The 15,245-nt window shown below is 42.3% G+C and overlaps 1 protein-coding gene across 1 annotated transcript in view; it reads right to left on the reverse strand.

Annotated features, from left to right (window-relative positions):
- Positions 1 to 15,245, reverse strand: part of CFAP54 (cilia and flagella associated protein 54) — a 2,172,274-nt gene that overhangs the window by 819,225 nt on the left and 1,337,804 nt on the right. The window lies entirely within an intron of this gene.

Raw genomic sequence — 15,245 nt, forward strand, 5'->3', positions numbered from 1 at the left:
TTGTTTCACCTTAAATTTCAAGAACAGATATAGAAATTGTGAGACAGTTTCGATCAAAAGAGTCTATTCTGGTTACAATAGGTCGATTTGGTGGAGGGGATTTGCTCTCATGGAATTATGGTCAGTATGTAGACACAGCATGTTCCAAGATATTCTTTTTTGGGAAATTCTGCTACCTTACTAACGATCCATTTTGCTGTTTTGGCTTCTACAACTAGCGAGGTTATGGTACTTTTGATAAAACTGGTTGGGTTCCCCAGGAGATTTTTAGAGCTTCTCTCGTCCATGAGTAATCTCAGACCTTCTTGTCTGTGCCAGGCTTGAATGTGACGGTATTTTTTCAGAAGTCACGATTTTATTAGCCTCCTGTTCAACTTCTGGACTTGTATATATGCTCTTGTGGGTGAGTGCCAGTGCATGTGTTCTGCCTTATGAGACCAATAGGATTTGTGTATATGCACCAAAGGAAGATATGCTTATAACAGTCTAATGCTGAACACTGTGAAAGTGTATCCTTTTCCTGGCCAGGTTTACAATACTGTTTTGAAACTGTGACGCATTGTCTAGATGAATGTCACAACTATGTTGGCTACATGAGCACAGAAACTACTTGACTATTCTTCAGTAGGTCATACATTTTAACAAATAAAGTCTGTATGATAAGAAAACAAGTTACTTACCTGTAACTGTAGTTCTCCAGTATTGGACCTTTCATAGATTCACATGCCTGAATCATTCCCCGTCGTTGAGACAGGAGTCTCCGGTACATAAAAAAGCATTGCTTAGTAGTCTAGCAAACTGAAAAAAGGCCTAGGTCCATTTTCCTTTGCAACCCATAACCTTCGTTATGTAAAAAAGGACCAAACTTGTCTCTGAACCAATCAGAGCCTCTCACCCTCTAGAACACTCCTGAGAGAACCTTCTGCCCCTCAGATTTTCGTGCACTTGTGCAATAACACTCTTTGTGCTAAATCCGAGGTGAGCCTCTCAGGAGAGGAGGGTGGGTTGCATGTGAATCTATGAAAGGTCCAATACTGGAGAACTACAGTTACAGGTAAGTAACTTGTTTTCTTACTCCAGTATTGGAGCTTTCATGGATTCACATGCCTGAATCAGAATAGCGAGCAGTAAATAAATTCACATTTTTTGTTACCCAGAACCTGAAACAAGGGAACATATATAGCGTGATAAAGATGGTATGTGTAAAACCAAATTCTACATATCCAAAATCCCTTGCAAATGGCATCCAATACAATAAACAACAATAAAATGTGCAAAAGTAGATAATAAAGGAAGGAGGGATGGTAGAGAAGGCTCAACGTTACTGGATAAGGTTCCTCAGCACCACTTCTCCCACCGCCACATCTCTCCCTGTGGCCGCATCCAAGCAGTAATGCCTGGTGAAGGTGTGCGTATTCGTCCAGGTCGCCACCCTGCAGATATCCTGGATCGGTACTCCTACAAATAGAGCAGTAGAGGTGGAGACTGCTCTTGTCGAATGTGTACAGACTCGTGCATTCAGAGGTCGACCAGCTGCCTGATGACAATACTCTATGGCACTGGAAATCCATCTGGCAATACCCCTTTTTGACAAAGGGAAACCCTTCCTGGGTGCGCTAAAGGCAACAAAAAGTTGTGAAGACTTGCGGAAAGGCTTAGTTTTCTGCAAATAGAACTTCAAACAACACTGGACATCCAGCGAATGGAGAGCTCTTTCCGTCGCTGTTGATGGTTGTGGAAAAAATCGTTTGAGAATTAATGGTTCGTTCAGATGAAAGTCAGTTGGAACTTTTGGAATAAATCTTGGATTAGTCATGAGTATTATTCTGTCCTCTTTGAATTGCAAGAAAGGCTCCTGGACCGTGAGAGCCTGAATCTCTCCCACTCTCCTGGCTGAAGTGAGCGCAATGAGAAGCGCAACTTTCCACGATAGAAATTTCAGCTCTGCCCTGTGAATTGGCTCAAAGGGCTGTTTCATTAACTGGGAAAGAACAACGTTCAATTGCCAGAGAGGTGGTGGAGGTTTTATTGGAGGGAAAACTCAGAACAGTCCTTTCATAAATTGTTTGATGACTCTAGCAGACCACAGAGACGGACCAGAGGCAGTTCTTCTGAAGCGAGAAATTAAAGCTAGGTGTACCTTTATAGATGCATGAGCTAAACCTGACTTAGCCAAAAGCAAAATGTATGGAATAATCTCGTGAGCTTCCGAAAGCAACGGATGAATGTTAGACCTCTTGCACCATACACAGAACCTCTTCCACTTCATCTGGTATGTTTTTACTATCCGCTCTGGCTCTAGATAGAATCTCCCTGCACTCTTTAGGGATGTTCAGATGTTGAAATTCGCAGTATTCACGAGCCAGGCTGCTAAATGCAGAGATATGGGATCCGGATGAAGAATTTCCCCCTGGCACATCGTCAGAAAAGACAGTATCGGCTGCAGGCAAATCGGGCGCTCCTCTGACAGTAGAAGAAGCTCCGCAAACCAATGCTGTCTGGGCCACCACGGAGCTATCAGGATTATCCTGCATGGTTCTTTCTTGATCTTCATAAGAACCTGCGGCAGGAGGGGAATTGGAGGAAATGCGTAGGCAAAGATGCCTGACCATGCCATCAAAAACGCATTCCCCCAAGATCCCCGTTGGGGAAGACAGCTTGTGAAGAACTGGCATTTTCTGTTCTCCCTTGTCGCAATAAGGTCTACTGTCGGAGTTCCCCATTTCTGGAAGATGTTGCTCAAAATCTCGTTGTCGATCTCCCATTTGTGACAGACAGACTTTAGCCTGCTTAGAGTATCCGCCTTGGTGTTCTGGTCCCCTGGAAGATGTTCCGCTGTAATGGATACTTCGTGTCATAGAGCTCTTTCCCATATCAACTGGGCTTCTCGAGACAGGGAGAGTGATCTTGTTCCTCCCTGTTTGTTCAAATAGTGCATTGCTGTTGTGTTGTCTGTTCTTTCCAACACGGCTGCACCTTGAATCCTTGGCAGGAACGCCAACAACGCTAAGCGGACGGCTCTGAGCTCCAAGAGGTTGATATGCAATTGCTGTTCGTTCAATTTCCAGCGACCGCTGACCTGCAGATCCTGAAGGAATGCTCCCCAGCCCTCCAAGGACGCATCTGTCGTAATCACTAAAGGAGCTGGTTGAGTCAGGAAAGAAAGAGCATGCGAGATGTTTCGCTTCCGGGTCCACCATGTTGCCGCGTGGATCATGATCGGCATCACTTTGAGTATATCCTCAAAGGATCCTGTCGCTTGATGCCACTGAAGATCCAGCTGCTCTTGTAACGGACGCATCCGTAGTCTGCAGAAAGGTACGAGGGGAATGCAAGATGACATTGTTCCCAGCAATGACTTGTACTTGCATACTGAAAGAGACTTTCTTTTCATAAAAGCCTGGGATAGAGATATTATTCCCCGCTGTCTTTCCTCGGAGGGGAATGCTCTGTTTACCTCCGTATCCAGAATTGCTCCCAAGAAAGTGATATTTCTTGACAGTTGCAGAGTTGACTTCTCCTCGTTTAGAGTGAGGCCTAATCTGGCAAATAGTTCCACGCAAGCCCCTGTTGACAACCGGGCTGACGCTGCCGATGGAGCCTTGACTAGCCAGTCGTCGAGGTAAGGAAATACTTGGTGTTTCTGTCTCCTTAGAACCGCTGCCAATGGAGCCAGGCATTTTGTAAAAATCCTCAGGGCTGATTTCAGACCAAAAGGAAGCACCTTGAATTGGTAATGATCTTCGGCCACCACGAACCGAAGGTACTGCCTGTGTGAAGGATAGATTGGGATATGAAAATACGCATCTGGTAAGTCCAGTTTGGTCATATTATCCCCTGGGTTTAATAGCAGCAGAATATCCTAGAGGGAGATCATTCTGAAGGATTGATCCTTGAGGTAAGTATTTAGGGATCTGAAATCCAAAATGGGGAGCCATTGAAGAACGTTTTTCTTGATCAGAAAAAAACGGGAATAAAATCCCCTTCCTCTCGGGGAATTCGGTACCGGTTCTATTGCTCCCTTTCAGAGCATTGTCCGAATTTCTTGACGCATCTGATGTAAATACTTGACCTCTTGATATCTTGGTGGAGTACAAGGGGGGATTTCCAGAAACTCTAGAGTATGACCGAATTGTATTATGTTGAGGACCGTTTGGTCCGTCGTTATTTGCTGCCAATTTTGAAGAGGATAGGAAATTCTTCCACCCAGGGGAATATGCGACATATGAGGAATAGGTGTCACTAGACTGTCATTGCCTCCGGGTGGTGTCTTTCCCTTGGCGACCTCCTCGACCTCTAGGAGTAGATTTTGTGAAACCTCCTGTTTGTCTCTGTGAATATTGTTGACGATATGGCTGAGATGATGTGGAGTAGGAAGAATACCGGCCTTGTTGGTAACCCCCTCTATAAGAGGTTTGGCCCCTACCTCTTGAGACACGAAAAGGAACTTTTCTATATTGTAATGTTCCCAGAGATTTCGCTGTTTCCGTATCCCTCTTGATACTCTGTAAGGCCTCATCAACATGCTTCCCAAACAGATCTTCTCCATTGAACGGAAGATCCAAGATCTTATTCTGGACTTCAGGCCTAAAAGATGTTGCTCTCAACCATGCTTGTCTGCGCAAAACAGCTGCTCCTCCCAAAGATCTGAAGGCCGTGGTCGCAATGTCCATTGCGCAATCTATGACTTCAGCCGAAGTCCTTTCATCTTCTTGGAGGATTTTCCTGGCTTTCTGTCTGTCAGCCTCAGGTATGCTGTCTATGTATGGTGATAGGTCGCACCACATTTGCCTATCATACCTGCCCAGGATGGCTAGGGCATTTGCCGCCTTGACCAGAAGGGCAGACATGGACGAAAACCTCTTCCCTGCATTATCCAAGAGCCTACCCTCTCTGTCCGGTGGCGCTGAAATTGGAGCGGACAGATTCCTCGATTTTTGTTGCGCCGCTTGAGTTATAACGGAGTCCGGTTTGGGGTGACCTAATAAACAAGCCGGAGCATCCGAAGGCGCTTTGTATTTCTTGTCCAGTCTAGCAAGCACTGGAGTAACCGTTGCCGGCGTCTCCATAACTTTGAGACCTTCTTCCCATAGATGACTCACAATTGGAAGAGATCTAACCGTCTTGCGAAACGGCTCTTTGAAATCATATAAAAAGCATTCTGCTTTATCCGATGACATATTGAGCGCAAATCTCTGCGCGGCTCTCTCCATCAGATTATGGAACCCTCCAATGTCCTCCGGAGGAGAATCCACAGGCCTCGGTGAAGGAGATGAAGGGGACGGAATTAGATAATCATCCCAATCCTTACTAGGTTCCGTTATCTCCCCCTCCTCCTGCTCCTCATCGTCAGATGTGTCTAGAACCGGTAGCGGCAATGGTGATATTGGCACAGGAACCGGTACCTCTTGTCTTCGCACCGGTGTACACGGAACAGAATGCGACGTAGCCACTGGAATCCTTTGGGTATTATGAGGTAAAGGATGCCTCCTCTTATAGTCGTCCAACATGAACTGCAAATCCGTCAGTAGAGAAGCTGGAACACTCACCATCTCTTCCTGATCATGCTGTCGGGGGCGGTCTTGATAACCCCCATAATCATCCTCCCAGTCATCTTCCTGACATTTAACGTGTAACTGAGAGGGGCTACTTGCATAACCAAAAGGACCCTCATTATCTTCCTCCTGCGAGTCTTCCTCCTCTAACAAGTGGGATGGAACCAGAGGCGTTACCTTACTAGGAGATGTAATGTCCGGGGTAATCCTTCTTTTCCTGGCAAAATCCCGTTTTTCTGGGGATTTTTCCATCGACGACGAGCCCGTTGACGAGATTGCCATAGTAACCACCGACGACAACGTCGTCGCCGATGCAGCCGTCGATGCTGTAGTCCTCGTTGCCGATGTCGTCGTCGACGATGCAGTAGTCACTGTCGTCGACGGTGCCGTGGACGACGTAGTTGTGGACGACGTAGTTGTGGTCGTCGTCACTGTCGTCGTCGTCGTCGCTCTCGTCGTCGACACTGCCGTCGACAATGCCATCGTCGATGAGGGTACAGGTTTAATAATGACCTTTATCTCACTTTTCTTCGTCGACGACCCTACTTTCTTCGTCGACGATGCAGATTTTTCTAATTTTTCTTCAGGCGAAGTAGAAGCTGGTTTTTTAAGCGTATGTTTAATTTTAAGGGGTGATTTTGAAGGCTCTGAACTGGTCTTCTTCGAATGCTTTACCCCTGAAGCATGACCCTTACTCTCCTTTTCCTCAATTTGAGGAGATTTTGAGGGACTGCGCTCTGAAGACCCAGATGTGATCTTTTTAAGAGCCTTCTCAGGTTTCTCCCCTGAGGTATGAGCCTGAGGAGATCTACCTCTCTTCTGAGACCTCCTTGAAACAGTTGACACCTCATCACTGTCACTAGACACAACGTCCTTCCTGGTCTTTAGTTCTTGGAGCCAAATTAACAGTCTGCCTTCACGATCCCTCAGAGTCTTATTAGAAAAGGTACGACATACCTTACACTCCTTCACCTGATGGTGTGGGTAAAGGCAGTATATACAATCTTTATGAGCGTCGTCAGTATATAACATCTTCTTTGAACAGGTGGCACAGGCTCTAAACAAGCCCTTCTTCTCCTTATCAGCCATTCTCCAAAAGATGATGTAGAAAAATCAGTTGAAAAATCTCCTCAATCTAGAACCAACTGTAGAATTTGAGCAGAGCTCAAAGGAGATTCCCTAGCACAACGTGCGGTAGAAAATGTGAGGGGCAGAAGGTTCTCTCAGGAGTGTTCTTGGGGGTGAGAGGCTCTGATTGGTTCAGAGACAAGTTTGGACCTTTTTTACATAACAAAGGTTATGGGTTGCAAAGGAAAATGGGCCTAGGCCTTTTTTCAGTTTGCTATATTACTAAGCAATGCTTTTTTATGTACCGGAGACTCCCGTCTCGACGACGGGGAATGATTCAGGCATGTGAATCTATGAAAGCTCCAATACTGGAGTAACCATAATATCACTTTTTGATCGTGCAATTACATACAGGCTGAATAAATTGTGTATGACCTTCAGCATATAACATTTTAAAACGTTTTATTGTCCCCCAGGCCAATACACATATTTTTATGTTTTCTTTTTTACAAATAACATTGTTGGTAATGGGTCCATTCAGACAGGGGATCCCCAGATTGATAGAATAACCCTACAGCGTCTGGGCAACCACAACTATTGTCACCAATTAGGTCACATGAGTAAGACAACTACCCCTTTTCATCTTGAGTGACTATCAAGGAATGATATAATCCTTGGTTGAAAAGCCACTGTGAAAAGATTTGTGAGCAAAACCAAGGATAATTTGGGGTCCATCACTATATTAACCATAGTATCCTAATGAATTTTGCTCATTCTTTTAAGTGGGGCTCTTTCTTCCACATAATATTGTTAGGGGATAGTTAATTATGTTACTAGCCAATCAGGTAGGTGGGCATAACACATATTTTGAAGTTCTCATTATAAAATGTACCCAGCGTAATCCTCTTTAGTACTGTTGCGTGGTTTGAAGGGTGGACTAAGTTGGTTCTTCTTCCTGGTTTGTGTGGTAAGATTGATGTTGCTGCAGCAAGGACCCTTGTATCATGAATTTGTGATTCAAGTTTCTTGAAGTATTCTGGGATATAAAGTCAAATGGAAAACAAACTTTGAAATCTGGTTTGAAGTTATAATTCAGGTGTCAAAGACTTTAGCACTATAGCATTATTTTTTAATTTGAATTCTTGTGAAACAACTGAGGTATCCTATTACCAAGCATCCATAAATATGATGTATATGTGATGAGCATTTAGGGTACTAGAGGTATTAAGGAAGCTAAATATATGTGTATACATACATACATGAATATATATGTGTATATATGTATTACAGAGTGGCAGTCGCCACTCTGTAGTTATAGTTAGGGTTTGCAAAGATCAGAATTTCTTTGATTGTTCACCATTAACAACACCTGTTTGACGAGTCTCCATGAAACTTGCAGACCTCTTCTTCTTTCTTCATTGGCAGTTGAAGCAAAGTTTCACAGTGATTGCTCCAGCGGGTGCAAAGCTATAAAGGGGGTCCCAAAACGTGTTTTTCCACCAATATATTTTCTATAGACTTTTGTAGCTCATGCAGAGCGAAAACAGCTGAATGAAGCTGCTTGAAATTTGACAGGAATAGGCATTATGGTGCGCAGAGAATCCTTTTGGGTACTACAGATAAGAGCGGTAAGTATTTTTTAAAGTTAAAAGCCATTTTAACTTAGTGATATCTGGGGCCGCAATACTTTCATGAAATGTCACAGCATTTCATGGTATTTCGCGGAAGTAATGTGGTGCATAGCAATGACATGATGTGATTGGCTAATGACTGTCTTTACAAAAGTTAAAGGCAGCTATGTTGTTTTTAGGCAGACTTTGCCAGTCTTTTAAGTTACGTCATTAGATATAGGTAAGTATAAGGTTTAATATTTTTAATCTACCTATTACCACTTTAAAGTGGTAAAAGGTAGGATTTTTTTATTATAAGTTTCTATATATTTTTTTTAAAGTGTACAGAGTACCGTGGTACTGACTCAGGAGTACGACGAAAAAGCGTCCCTCTTGGTGAAGGGACGTCCCCAACTTGCCCTCGTAAACGATTTTAATCTGGTAGATTTGTTATCAATAAAGTTTTATTCAATTCAATTTATTGTGTTTTATCATTTATTTACGTTCTTTCATTAATCATTCATAATTTCATCATTATAAATGTAATTCTTCATTCATAGTACAGTACATCGGTCCACCCATTGCATTTTCGGCATGAGCCCTTAGTCAGGGGAATAAATTCTGTGATTAAAGAGGAAAGGTAAGGTCAGTGTAAACATACATCCTTTCTTTTTCATTACAAAACAATATTTGTTCAACAGGGCCAAAATTGACATACAGGGAAATTTAACCCCAAACGTTTGTTGGATAATCATACGTATGTGGCCTATTTAAAGGAATAGTAGTGGATAAGTCAAAGAATAATACAGCTCATAAAAAGTGGTGCGAATGTACACGTTTTGTATAGTGCATTGTGACATGCCTTTTAAAAATCGCATGACCATGTCAGTGCTTCTTAAAGAACTGGATTGCTGTGCCGGCATGTTAAAATAAAGAATGCTCACTTGAAAAATTCTCCTCTCCACTTTGGAGAATCACGTTTACTTGACGTACTGAATTTTTAACTGCAACAAATAAATGTGCAAGAACATGAGCAGTGGTGGCTAAACAGGTGACGGTTAACGCTGTCGGTTCTCTATATGTCGATATCTTACCTCGCAATAAGCGTGATGGTAAGTCTCTGGATAATCGCAATGTCACGATGGTACAACTATATCAAATAGAAAAAAAGACGATGTAATACCTTGATCACCGATGATAAAAACGAAAACGTAAAAGTGGAGGAGAAAAAAGGAAAAACTGCGATCTCTTACCCGAGTTTCAAACGCTGTAGCGTCCTCAATCGTGATGCCGCATTACGTGATTACAAGACTGCCGTTTAAAAGTCCTGAACGTACCTGGAAGTAAATGGCGAACCACCATGAACATAGAAGAGTTGATTATTTAGTGAAATGTTTACGAAAATATAATGGATTACTTAAATCGTGAAGAAAATATGAAAAGCAACATTAGATGGAGTAAGATGCTTATGTCGTGAAGCGTCAAAAAATGTTGCATGAATTTAAAATATGATATGATGCGCAAATGAACGAGCGTGTGTAACTATCACCACAGGTGTATATCTAATGCCGCCATTGTAAAATCATTAAAGTCACAACAGCGAGTGGCGTATGTAAAAGTGAATTCAAAGAGCGCACTCATGATAAAGCGTGTAAAATGGATATGTGGATGGCTAATTAGGTGTAGCCGGGGATGATACGAAATCAAGAGATGAGTTCAACAGAGTGAATGGTTTCAATGATTTCTGTGTGTGTGTGTGTGTGTATGTATGTCCCTGTATGTTCTGGTTTCAGTTCATAATGCAGGTGAATATAGGGAACTAGTTCCATGCAATAGTACAATAGTGAGTACATGAACACTATGATCGTTAATTAACCAGTCGTATGTAAGATGTTTATAAAAAGCAACTTAAGTCCATTCTTTCATTTAATCCTCTGGGATTCACTGAGTTCAAAAGATTGATCCAATGTACCTCACGTTGCAAGAGGTATCTGGTGTTTTCACGTCCTTGAATAACGGGGACTTGTTCCAAGACGCAAAAGTGTAGTTAACTAAGGGTATGCTGGGTGGTGTTAAAGTGTGATGCCACTGGAGATTTTGTGTTTCTAATGCGTATATTGCTTTTATGTTCATTTAAGCGGATTCTAAGTTTGCGCTCAGTTTTTCCAACGTATACTAGTCCACATGGACACTTCAGCATATATATCAAATTCTCATTGTTGCATGTAGCATTCACCTTTAGTTTGATAGATGTTGTGGATGTTTTATGGTGTCTCCTTTGATTATTGCGTTGCAACTCCCTCAATTGTAACATGGAAGTGTTACTTTGAATTTCTGTGGTTTGGTGGTATTTTGTTGTTTTAAAATTTGTTTAAAATTTTGAGTTCGTTGGTATGCAAATCTTGGTTGAATCTCAAAAATGCCTTTGAAATCAGGCTCCGTTCTTAACATTGGCCAGTATTTAAAAATCGATTTTTTGATGAGGAAACTGCGGGTTGAAAATTTAGAGACAAAAACACATCTGTTCTCTGTTTTATCATATGTAGAGGATATAAATAATTCTTCTCGTGTTTTTTGTTTAGCCTTGGTGATGGCCTCCTTTAACACTGATTCAGGATAGTCGCGGTCTCTGAATTTCTTAATACAGGTTTTTTGGCTTTCATTGAACAATTCCTCATTGAATGAGATCCTTTTTTGCCGAAGTAACTGGGAATATGGCAGATGTTTTTTGAGTGAAGGTTGGTGAAATTATTGAAAATTTAATAAGTTGTTTTTGTCCATTGGTTTGGTGTCACTTTTACATACGCCACTCGCTGTTGTGACTTTAATGATTTTACATTGGAGGCATTAGATATACACACGCTCGTTCATTTGCGTATTATATCATATTTTGAATTCATGCAACATTTTGTGACGCTTTACGATGTACGCATCTTACTCCATCTATTATTGTTTTTCACATTATCTTCACGATTTTAGTAATCCATTATATTTTCGTAAACATTTCACAAAATAATCAACTCGTCTATGTTCATGGCAGTTCGCCATTTACTTCCGGGTACGTCAGGACTTTTAAACCGCAGTCTTGTAACAATGTAACGCCGCATTACGATTGAGGACGCTACGGCGTTTGAAACTCGGGTAAGAGATCGCAGTTTTTACTTTTTTCTCCTCCACTTTCACTTTTTCATTTTTATCATCGGTGATCGAGGTATTACATCATCTTTTTTTCTATTTGATATGGTTGTACCTTTGTGACATTAAGATGATCCAGAGACTTACCATCACGCTTATTGCGAGGTGAGATATCGACATATAGAGAACCAACAGCATTAACCGTCACCCGTTTAGCCACCACTGCTCATGTTCTTGCACATTTATTTATTGCAGTTAAAAATCCAGTACTTCAAGTAAACCTGATTCTCCAAAGTGGAGAGGAGAATTTTTCAAGTGAGCATTCTTTATTTTAACATGCCGGCACACCAATCCAGTTCTTTAAGAAGCACTCACATGGTCATGCGGTTTTTAACGGCCATGTCACAATGCACTAGACAAAACGTGTACACTCGCACCACTTTTTATGAGCTGTATTATTCTTTGACTTATCCACTACTCATCCTTTACATATGCCACATACGTATGACGATCCAACAAACGTTTGGGGTTAAATTTCCCTGTATATCAATTTTGGCCCTATTGAACAAATATTGTTTTGCAATGAAAAAGAAAGGATGTTTGTTTACACTGACCTTACGTTTCCTCTTTAACCCCTTGCGTGTGCATGACGTAACCACGCCGTCATGAGCCACGGGCGGCGTGTGCTCATGACGGCGTGGTTCCGTCATGCTGCGGCCGCTCCGCCCACGCGTCGCTGATTCCCCGCCTGTGCGGGCGAAATAAAGAGTGGGCAGAGTCGTGACGGAACCACGCCGTCATGAGCACAGCTCGCCCGTGACTCATGACGGCGTGGTTCCGTCACGAGCATGGCGTCGCCGCGCTCACCCCGCACCCCCCCCCAGCGCCGCGGCGGAATTTGCGCCGCGGCGAAGGGGTTAATCACAGAATTTACCCCCCTGACGAAGGGCTCATGCCCGAAATGCATTGGGCGGACTGATGTACTGTACTATGAATGAAGAATTACATTTATAATGATGAATTTATGAATGATTAATTAAAGAACAAAAAGAGATTATAAAACACAATAAATTGAATTGAAGAAAACTTTATTGATAACAAACCATTATTTACCACAGTTCTACCAGATTGAAATCGTTTACGAGAGCAAGTGGGGGACGTCCCTTCACCAAGATGGACGCTTTCTCGTCACAGCTTTTATCCTCACACTCAGGAGGATTCACCCACCTGCACCACCCACCTGAATACTTTCTTGCAAATTGAGAACATTAGACTGCGAATTGTCTACCTCATAGTTTTTCACTGACTCAGGAGTACCACAAAAAAAATATGTACAAAAATTAAAAATACACTGAAATTCCCTATATTTTGAAAACATAAGGGAATACAGTGTATTTTCCATTTTAACATATTTAAATATTCAGTAAAAAGTTTAAAGAGTCCACAGTAATTGTTTTTTTTTTAAATGTGCAGTTCTCCCTAAATGGCTGTAAAGATATATGGAACATTATAAATACATTTCTCTAACTACTAACACTTTAATAAAAGTGGTAATCGGTAGGGAATAACAATAAAACCTACCTAGATCTAGGACTCTAACCCAGAATGCAGCAAAACAAAACACAGACAAATTGTGTTGAAAAAGGCAGGGCTGCATTTTACCTTTGGTAAACACAGCTATTAGTCAATCACATACTTCCTTATCATGCGCATGTACCGTGGTATACTGTGGCACCATACATAACTATTTTAAAAATTATAGCTTTAAAACTACTTACACTATTTACACAGACTACCAAAGATGACCATTTACGCCAAATAATATATTTTCCTGAAACATTACATCTACAACTGTTAACACACTTTAATGCTACGTCTGTTTCAATTACCACAATCCACTGTACAATGCTCACCTCTACCACACTCTACATTCTACACCACTACACTGTATGCTATTAAACTCTACTCCATTTTATGACAGTCCAGTGTAAGCCCTTCCACTGTACGCTATTCCACTGTACCCAACTCCACTCTACAACCCAACACTCTATGTTATTCCATACTATTGCACTCCAATGTACGCTACCTCAGTGTACACCACTGCACTCTATGCTATTGCTCTGTATGCCAAAGCACTTCACTCCACTCCACTATCTGCCACTCCGCTCTAGGAGAATCCAATGTACGCTTTTACATAGTACATACCTTCATCCTACACCACTGCAGTCTACACCACCCTATACCAATCCACTATACCGTACTACACTCTACCCTATACCACTATACCACCCCCCACTCTATGTCAGTCTACTGTACACTATTCCACTATGTCACTATACCGCATGCCAATAAATCAATGCTTTTCCACTGTACCCCACTACACTGTACCCAACTCCACTCTACAACACTCAACTCTATAATATTCCACTCTACTACACTCCAATCTGTGCCACTACACTGTACCTCACTCCACTCTATGCCACTCTACTCTACACCAGTAGACAGTATGCCACTCTAGTCAATGCTATTACACTGTACCCCACTCCAGTGTACACTGTTCCACTGTAAGTCACTCTAGTATACACCAATTCTCTCTACGCTATTCTAATGCATAAACCACTAATCCATACCTCCTTTCACTCTACACCAGTCAACTCTACAACACTTCACTGTACGCCACTCCACTCTACACTATTCCACAGTGCGCCACTTCACTCTAACACACTCCAGTGCACACAACTCCACTGTATGCTATTCCACTGTAGGCTGCTCAAATGTAGCAAACTCCAGTCAATGCCACTCCACTTTATGCAACTACACTATATACCAGTACACTCTACACTATTCCACTGTACTTAACTCCACTGTACGACACTTCCCACTATGCCACTCAAATATATGTTATTCCACTATACACTGCTCCACTGTAATCTATGCAAATGTACGCCACTTCTCTCTGTACCGCATTCCTCTCTATGCCAGTCAACTCTACAACACTCCACTGTACACCACTCCACTGTATGCCAGTGCAGTGTAAGCCAATCTACTCTACGCTATTCCACAGTACGCCACTCCACACTAACACACTCCAGTATACATCACTGCACTGTACTCCACTCAATTGCACTCTAGTACACTGTATGCTGCTCAACTGTACCACACTCTAATCTATGCCGCTCCCCTGTACACTATTCGATCATAGGCCAACACACTCAACACTATTCCACTATAAGTAACTCCACTATACACCTTTTCACTCTAGGACAATTCACTGTACGCTACTACACTGTACATCCCTCCGTTCTATGCCACTCCACTCTACACCAAGTCACTCTATCCTACTATACTCTACCCTATTCCAATGTACAACAGTCCATTCTACAGCATTCTACTGTATATTATTCCACTATATGCCACTCCACCCTACGTCATTACACTGTACACCAGTAACAGTCAATTCTATTCGACTCTACACCACTCCACGGTACACTACTCCACTGTAAGTCACTAAAGTCAGCCCCGCTACACAGTCCCCTGCTCCACCATACAACAGTCCCCTCCGGTTTACACTATTCTACTGTACACCACTACACTGTACCTCACTCTACGCCACTCTACATTACGTTACTTCACTATATGCCAGTCTACTGTACACTATTCCACTGTACCCCACTCCACTCAAACACACTCCAATGTATCTCACTGCACTGTACACCCCTGCACTGAACACCACTCCACTGTATGTTATTCCACTGTATGCTGCTCAACTGTACGACACTCCAGTCTACACCACAACACTATACCGCAATACACTCTGCACTATTTCATTGTACTCAACTACAATGTATGACACTACACGCCACTTGTGTCTACTCTA

This window comes from Triturus cristatus, chromosome 4_1 (genome assembly GCF_964204655.1).
Source record: "Triturus cristatus chromosome 4_1, aTriCri1.1, whole genome shotgun sequence".
Lineage (NCBI taxonomy): Eukaryota > Metazoa > Chordata > Amphibia > Caudata > Salamandridae > Triturus > Triturus cristatus.